This window comes from Gavialis gangeticus, unplaced genomic scaffold, assembly GCF_001723915.1.
Source record: "Gavialis gangeticus isolate Ggan-Ray unplaced genomic scaffold, GavGan_comp1, whole genome shotgun sequence".
Classification (NCBI taxonomy): domain Eukaryota; kingdom Metazoa; phylum Chordata; order Crocodylia; family Gavialidae; genus Gavialis; species Gavialis gangeticus.
Genome location: NW_017729031.1, coordinates 102,937,104 through 102,946,261, shown reverse-complemented (window position 1 = coordinate 102,946,261; position 9,158 = coordinate 102,937,104). Strand labels below are relative to the sequence as shown.

Below are 9,158 nucleotides of genomic sequence, written 5' to 3'. Positions count from 1 at the left end.
GGAAGTTGGTTCCAGATTCTAGCCGCCCTGACCGTGAAGTAGTTCTTATGGATGTCTAATCTAAACCTACTCTCCAACAACTTGTGACCGTTATTCCTTCTTATGCCAGGGGGTGCTAGGGGAAACAAGGTCTCTTCCAAACTCTTCTGGTCCCCCCTAGTGAGTTTATAGACGGTCACCAGGTCCCCCCTCAGCCTTCTCTTGTGAAGGCTGAACAGGTTCAGGTCCCGCAGTCTCTCCTTGTAGGGTCTGCCCTGTTGTCCCTGGATCATGCGGGTGGCCCTCCTCTGGACCTTCTCAATGTTGTCCACATCCCTCCTGAAGCGGGGCGCACAGAACTGGACACAGAACTCCACCTGTGGCCTGACCAGCGTCGCATAGAGGGGGAGGGTCACCTCCTTGGCCCTACTTAAGATGTACCTGTGGATGCACGACAAGGTCCAGTTAGCCCTGCCAGCCGTGACCTCACATTGGGCAAGCTGGGTCCAACTAACACGCTGCCTCTTCTGGCCATGTGCTTGCAGAAGCGTGTTGAGTTTAATGTAAAGCACTGTTTTTTGTTGTTTTTAATATCCGTAAGCAGCCTAAAAAAGTAAACCAGACTTTCAAGGTATAAAACATATTCAGCAATGACTTTTCGCTTATTTGCTTTTTGACAAGCTTACACTGGGGCATTACCTTGGGGTATTGTTTTGAAAAGCATTCCTGCATATGTGTTTCAAACTACAGTGTAGATTTTGTGGTATCTCAGTAAATAACCTGTCACTAAAGTGTTGGGGTTCTTTTTATTTTTAATTATGTCTAAGCTCTTGGAAAGAAGACAAAGTATATTGTAAATAATGAGATGTCTTATTTTCAAACCTTTCTGTCAAATAATAGTTATGTGGGGCTGTGAGTCAGATATTGCTCTTTAACCTGTAGAAGTACTTGCAGAAATCAGTAGTGAAAGCCCATAAATGTCGTATTTCCTTCATAAGCCTTTGAAAATAATCCTTGGGGGTCCATTGCCTCTTGCTCTGTGCTCTGAATGGTACTCAAGGGAGTTGGCATGTCTTATCAGTACTGAGCAGCCCAGCAAGGGGCAGCCAGCACATTGAAAGGCCATCATAATGTGCTGGTCAAGGGCATCAGGCAGGTAGTGAAAGGCCTCTTGTTGTGTTAAACAAATGCTGTTTCCTTCCTGGCTTAAATGGGAGCTAATTTTTGTAAGCTTCTCCTTTTGGCAAAAGAACAATAGGGATAAATAAGGCAGCCCATCAAGTGAGGGAGATGTGCATTAGATGATCATAAATCCACAGATAGCAAAGTGCAGTGGTCAATAAGAATAGGGGTTCTTTCAATTAAATCTTTTATTTAATATAAGTAGTGTCCCAGGATAAATGGAGGATTGAGCACAATATTGAGCAGATATAACCATGAAACAGACACATTAAAATTATACAATGAAAAGAGCTTATTTAAAAAAAAAAGCCATCAATTCTTTTTCTATTGTAGACAGAGGGAAGTTTTATATTGTGGACAGCAGAGAAGTTTGAAAAGTGTATTTGTATCCAGCATGCAAAGAAACCTGTGTGCACAAGAAATGTAAAAGTAGACTTTTTAGACTGTTTGGCAGCTTTTAAATCATAGCTTTTTAATTAACTAGGGTTACCGTATGTCTGGGTTTTCCCAGACATGTCCTCTTTTTTGGCCCCGTGTCCTCTATCCGGGCAGGTTTTTTAAAATACAAGCAAATGTCCGGGTTTCTGCTTTGCCTCTGCTTTTGCTTGGGGCTAGAGGCAGTGGGGAAGCTGATTGAGTGTCGGGAGATCACGTGCTCTGCACACGGGCCCCAGCAGCTGCTGGAAGGTGTGTATGTATGTGCGCGAGCAAGCTGCTTTGGCAGCATGGCTGGGATGGAGCAAGGGGTGTGGGTCAGAAGTGTGGGGCTTCAGCAGTGCTGGAAGGCGGGGGGCTGCGGGTTGGGAGTGAGCGGCGTCGGCAGAGCTGAGGCGGGGGGGAAGAGCTGAGGAGTGAGGGGCAGTGGCAGGACTGAGGGGGCAGGGGGCTGCAGGTCCAGAGTGAGGAGCACCAGGGCAGAGCAGAGAGCTGCAGGTCAAGAGAGAGGAGCTGTGAGGGGGGGAGGGGGCAGGGGACATATCACTGCCCCTCTCCCACAATCATATACCCCTTCCACTCCCCCCCACAGGTGTCCTCTTTTTTGAAACTGGAAATATGGTAACCCTAAATTAACAAGTCCGAGATCTATAACATAGATGCACTTGTGAAAATAAAACACAACTTGAAAGAGCTATAGTTAACTGCCAGTTGAAGATGTGACATCTGCTATGCTAAATGTTAGTTTAGTGTTTAGTGGTTTTCTACTATTTAGTTGTATTCTATTGTGGAATCAAGTATATTCTCACCTTTTTTGAAGTAAAGTTCATAAAGGAACCTTTCTGGTCACTTTAAGCAGCCTCTAAATGTGATAAGCAATAGTTATCATCACAAGGTTTTGGTGGCAGCAAGGAAAAGTGGGGTGGAGGGAGGCAGTTGGTATTTTGTTAAATAATATTCCTGTACAGTAACGGATTATTGAACTACTCATCTGTGCTGGGTTTGAGAGCAGAAATTTTTATGCAAAGAGCATTGGTTTTACTGATTTGACAGCCAATTAATTTGCATTTTGAGAATATTGATCCTGTTAATCACTCATATGAAATAAATGATCAGAACTGGTGCAGATTAGCTATATACAATATATAATGAATTCCATAAATCAGCAGTAATAATTAAGAGAGATTTGGTTACAATAAATGTTTACTTTTTAAATTAATGTTTCACCTATTTCAAAACATGTAGTTGCAAAGTAACACTAGCTATCATAACAATCTAACCGCAGAGCATTTCTTTAAATATGATGGGGATCCCAGGGTCACTGTCCAACTCCTTGCCTACCCCCTGCCCCTCACCTGCACTTCTGCAGTGATGTGCCCCTCCCATGCCACACAACCAACCCCACTTAAGGCAGGAACTCACTAGGCCAGGGGCTAACGCCACAGCTGAGCTGTTGTCTGCCCCAGGTAGGTACTTGAATCTAAGATGAGGATCCCGTGGTGCACCCCCACCACCACCACCACCTTCATGTTGATTGGGGGTGATGGAACCTCATCTTGAATATGAGTAAATATGATAATATGCTGCTTTTAGCTGCTTTTGTGTTTGCCACAATGTAATTATTTGGGCTGAAATATTTTCTATTTTGTCCCTGATCCAGAATGATTTCTTTGGAATCTCAGCCAAAACTGACTAACTTTTTGAAGACCAGTTTAGTGGAATATATTGCACCGTTATCGATTACTTCTTTCCCCAGTGTTTTTCTGTTTTTTTAAGAGTTATTTTTCTTTCTGGGAGTGAAGGAAAGGATAAAAATTGACACAAAAGTTTTTTTCTGAGGACAGAGAGATGCCTTTTGCTTTTCTTGTGAAAATTGTGTGAGATTTGGCCAAGTTGTGAACCATTTAGAGGCAGTCATGTTAGAGGCTAAGACTGTTCCCATAATTTTTTGATCATTCTATCTGCACTTCACATGTCCCTCACTCATGGTGGCTTCTCCTTCTTGAAGGGGTCATACAAATCAGAGCCTCCAGACAGAGCCCATAAGAAATTACAGAGCTGCCTTGGTTTTACAGCAAAAGTAACTCTAATAAACTAGTAATCAGTTATTCCTAATAATTTATTGCGAGAGTATGTAAGAGCTGCTATTGTGCTAGGCACAGTACGAAGTAAACAGTTTACAACCTTACAACCAGAATAGACAAGATTAGGAGATGCAGGAAAGTGAGAGAACTCACAAGCACTAGCAGACCCAAGTCCCATCCAGTTAGTCAGGCTGTATCTTGGAGAGAACCTCCCAAATCTCCAACTTTTTTGTTGTCTGTAAAATCAGATAACTTAGTTCTTCACTGTATATGTTGCCTTTTAGTAGTCAGCTTACAAAGGAAAAGGAAATAGCCTACCAGTTCTAGGCAGAATTCTGTTATTACTTGTTAACTCATGTTATAGGAAATGTGTTGCAGTGATTAAGATTGAGTTAGAAACCTTAGTAATGACCTACTTCATGTGAAGTTTGGGGGTTCTTTTGGGTTTTTTAAAGAAAACATTTGTTACATTAATGCAACATTTAGCAATCAGATTTGGGGATAGTGGAACTACGGTTGCTCAAGCACAACCTGAAGTTATGTACTTCCTTCAGTTTCATGCATGTGTTGAGGTAATTTAAAAAGTCACTGCTTTGACATCCCATATTTGAGTTTGTGTGTGGAGGCTTTCCAGGTATCACCTTAGCCTCTGAATTTTCACCTTCCTCTTCAGTGCAACATAATTTTGGCACAATGCTGTACTTTAAGATCTTCAATGCAAAGTTGTGTTATGTACTATGGAGGAACTTTTACCTGAATTATTTGCTCAGGAAATTCTAATACAACATTTGTGTTGAGAGAATTTATAAGGAAATCCAGCAGAAGCCAAAGATTATATGGCTATTGCTGGTCATGGTGCTGTTTTGAACAGAAGCTGATCATACCATTGTATTATTATTCACACCATTTTAAAATGACAACAAATTATAGAATAATACTGATTTTGAAGAATGGAATTGAAAATAAAGATATTTCTAACAGAATTCAAGACTTACTGCATCAGAGTGGAGTAGCTTTACCAGACTAAAAGTCTTTCAGCTCAGGGTTGCTGCTCTGCTGTAAAATATTGATGCACTGGGACAATGTTCTAGCAGTGTCAGGGAAATTTAGGCTTTGGGAATTCAGTTCTCAAAGCAGTTAGTAGCAATGAATATTCATACTTTCATACTTCAGGAAAAGGCACCATCACTCATGAAAATGGTTGCCCACTAAAGGCAGTTGGCTTGGTCTCTTAGGAAGGCTTCAACTCCTTTGGGCACAAATGAGGGGGCATCTCTTATGGAGAACAGGAGCATGGGGGGTGAAAAAATAAAGTTTCTGGTATGTGGGAAGGAATCACAATTTTAGGAAATGCGTATATATTCCTTCCCTGCCAATAGGAACAACTGTTTTCGTTCCTATATTTGGGGAAGAAATCTCTGCTTGTTAATGTTCTTGCTGTTAGATTCCATTGAACAAGTAATGTATGATATGTCTTAAGTGGAAGGGTAGGGACAGGGCTTCCTTAGTCTTACACTGAGCTGCAGCATTGACCTTTACTTGTGAAGCACGTTTCCTGTTTCATTCATCCTGAGAAGGGTGGTTGTCATTGAGATTTTATCCAATTTATTTCATGGATAGTTAGTATTTGGCTTGAAATCCTACATGTTTTAACCATAATTTTATTTTAAGTGAGGTTTAGCTGGTTCTTTAAGGGAAATGCAACTATTAAACCAAGAAGAGGCAGTTTTTTAAAATAAATTAGCTCCTCTGCATATGAAAGTCTTGCAAAAGATAGTTATGGGAAGAGGGCATTAAAAGGAAGCTAAAATGAGAAGTTTTTGAAGTAATGTAGGGTTAAGCAGCTGTTGTTTAAACTGAACTTAAATTTACTGAGGTTTTCTTACAATTGAATTATCTGATTTCCAAAGTAGTAAGGTTTTTTATTCTGAAATGTTATGGATTCCAAATTAGGTATTGAAAGTAGCCAGGGAAAGCTAATACTGAAAAGGATTTAATATTTATGCCTCATGTTTTACTGAACACATTTTAGCATCTCTGGTTTGGTACAGATAGCATATCTAGGCATGCAGATGATAACCCCACTGGTAACTATTTTAAGTAAATCTCAGAAATTTTACATAATGCTTAAAGAACTGGATGAGGTTTTCCAATGTTTTGGGCAGTTTACTTGCATCAGAATCTATCACTGGACCCATTTACTTTTAAAAACAGTGTCATACAGCATGCATTTTTACTTCACTGTGATTTCAGTGTACAAATATACATCAATTGCCACTAACAACATTGTTTTATAAAATACTCTGCTTCTTACAGAGTGGTGGCAAAAGAAGAAAAAAAGCAGTGAGCAAGCTATTCAAAGTATTGAAAAGTCTGCTTTATCCAGTCTGTCTCTTGTGCAACACTGTCATAATTTAAATGCTGAGTAATTTTCCATCTTCTTTACTATCAAATCAGTGTTAGAGCCAGGGTCTGTTCTGCTGTGCAAGAAGAATATTAGTGAACTGTAGGGAAGAGAAAGGCTGGTAGGTAGCAGTGGGTTTTGCCCTGTTCAGTTTCAATGACTCTTTATTTTATGATCCAAAGGGATGGTTTCAGGAAGACACTAGGAATATGTAAGTTAGAAACTACATTTAAGACTTAGAATCTTATACAGGCAAATGATATGGAATTGCTATACTGATAGCTAGAAGTTATGTTCATATTCAACAAACATAAATCAGTGCAAGTAGCAGGTAAGCAGACAAGTGATTTGGTTTACAGAAGGAGTTTGGACTGCTTTGTGTGGCAGTATTTCCCTAAGAAGCCAGGATTTCTTTTTTGTTTGGTTGGGGGTTTTTTTAGTACTTTAGCTTGTTTCAAAATTGTATGCATCTTTTTCTGTTTCTCTGCTCAGGGTCAGACTGATCGCCATATTTGTGGTCAGGAAGGAATTTTACCCCATGAGCAGATTGGTGTGGACTGTGGGTTTTTTTGCCTTCCTATGTAGCAGGGGGGCATGGCCCTCTAACCAAGATCTCATCTCTTGAGCATATAATGACAACATTACAGGGCATTGGCTGCTGTGGTTCTCCTGCTTTACCTGTGGCAGGTTAAGGCGTTAGGTCTGTGTTGTGTCAGAATTGACAGTCACTTTATGTAGAGTTTAGGTTATGGATTATATAGAATTGGTTGAATAGGGATGATCCTGCCTCAGGCAGGGGGTTGGGCTAGATGACCCTGTACGTTTTTTCCAGCCCTACTTCTTTATGATTCCAAGTGCCCTGAATAGAAGATCTGATGATCCTCTGATGATCCATCCTTCTAACCAGTCTCTCTAAGGTGTTCACATAGCTCCCATCTCCATAACATCAGAGTACATATGCTAAAGTTCATCTCTCCTTTTAATCCTGGGTTTATCTTGGGATTTATGCTGCAGTTTATGCCCCATTTCAAGTTTCTTGTGATTAAACAAGGTGCATTTTAGATGAAGGACTCCATCTCTTGATCTATAGTGTTGTGACATGTATCTTAGTAACAGATCACCAGATACTAGCAGCCACATTGTGGCTTTCATAATAGCACATCAGTGGCAAGTAACTCTAGTCTAATGAAAACAGTTAATGGAGAAAGTAAGAGTTTTGAGCCTCCTGATTAAGTGACTCGATCACTGTCATAAGTTGAATCAGTGGTGCAGGCAACACAGAAATCAGAATGTCTGACTTCCAGTAATGCACTCCAATCAATACCAAACCACTCTCCCTGCTTTGTTTTAATTTATTGACTTACAAGCCTGTTGTTTCTGTTTATTATGGTTTGTTGATGATTCTAGGTGGGGCTGGTAGCAGTGTAGCACAAAGGTTACCCAACACTTCATAACTGTAAAACCACATTTTTGGCTGCTTCCAGCTTTGCCAAGTTTAACCATTTGAATATTTCCATTACATTTCCATGCTGAATATCTCCCTCACCCCGCTTTTTTGAAAAGTTCAGCTAATTAGAGAGAAAACACCTAATGAAAAATACATGCTTATCCAATGTTAAAATGATTGTGGTGCTCTTTTTTGGAACACTCCAATGCCTGTATGCTTTAATAGCATCTTGAAATTTGGAAAGGAAAGTCTTTGGGCTTATTCCTCCCACACCTGTCACAGGCTGGCTAGTGTATCAGCCATTAGGCTTCTGGGTTCGGGATCAAGGAGGCAAGTCAGGAGTGAAGTAAAGGCAAATTAACTTATAGCTTAGCATACAACAGTTAACAGAAAGGTTAATGTGACAAACAGATAGTACAGTAATAAAGAGCTAATAGTGAATAATAACAACAGATAGACAGAATGACAAAGAGTTCCCACATGGGGTTGGCAACTTATTGGCAGTCCCTCTATGCCAGGTGCATGCCAAGTTGTTCCAGTGAAGTTAGGCGTACCCGATCAACGCTGTCCAGGGGGTCACCAGGTAGGTCCCTTGGTCAGAATCCAGTCCTCACTCACACTGGGAGTCCGGGGTCCAGGCTTGGTACAGCGATGGTCCTTCTGTCCCATCCTTCTAACTGGTCACTTGACATGCGCGTTCCTTTATGCCTTACCGTATGCTATCTGTTGGCTTTTAGAGCCACTCACAATCTTGCCCTATAGCTGTTACCCTATGGGATCAAAAGGTGTTAGAAATTATCATGAAAGGTTACTGCCCCAATTCGGGTTCACCCAATAAGGAAATTACACCACGTTACTTTGAGGTTTGAAATTAGCATGACTCTGACCAAGCTCAACCCCTTGGTTTCTCATTCCTTGGATTCCTAGGAATGTGCTAATTATGTTAGGTGGTCAGATCTCCTTATGGCTGACCTTTAAAAAACCTGTTAGATCAGTTATTCTTGTAGTTCTGCTTATTTCTGGGGTCTATGATCAGTGCAAACAGAATCAACACTTTGGTTAAATTGTAACAGACAAATTCCACTTCCAGGTTGCAAACTTGCAAGCTTTGCATTAGCTAATCCTAACTGCTAAACAATTGCCTGGATGTCTCCAAGAGCAATATTTATTGCTCATAATAGTAACCCCTCTGGTTCTGGCTACCACACACACCCATACTTGAATCTTGGATATAGGCTTGTGATAAAGATACTGATGTGACTACTCTTGACACCTCTTTCTCCAGTGTGATCGCGAGGACAACTCCAGAGCAATCCAAGTGGAGTGTGTGCTTGGGAGCAGTAGGTAGGGTGTGCTCAGGCTTCCTAACTGGAGCAGGTTGTCATTACAGTGTAAACATATACTCCTTGTTGAGCATGTTTATTTTGCCATCCCTATGAGATTCTGCCCAAGTGGAGCCAAGTTATATTGGCCTTTAAAAAGTCACAAGTTTCAGTTTCTTGGTAGAGACTTCCTAGAAATTAATAGCTAAAATCTCCAGAGTCCATCCCTGCTAGTGTAAAGAACAACCAGGCATATTCTAGCCCAAGGCTACAGGGAAGAAGCTGGACTTTACGTAAAAGAGCTG

At 40.8% G+C, this 9,158-nt stretch overlaps 1 protein-coding gene and 1 long non-coding RNA gene across 2 annotated transcripts in view; one reads left to right on the top strand and one right to left on the bottom strand.

Annotated features, from left to right (window-relative positions):
* PARD3B (par-3 family cell polarity regulator beta) overlaps positions 1-9,158 on the top strand; it is a 999,825-nt gene that overhangs the window by 595,999 nt on the left and 394,668 nt on the right. The gene's annotated exons all lie outside the window — the stretch shown is intronic.
* LOC109302021 overlaps positions 8,002-9,158 on the bottom strand; it is a 21,603-nt gene continuing 20,446 nt past the window's right edge. Inside the window, exon 3 of the long non-coding RNA XR_002098690.1 lies at positions 8,002-8,254. This is a non-coding gene — a long non-coding RNA (uncharacterized LOC109302021). The remainder of the gene's footprint in view (positions 8,255-9,158) is intronic.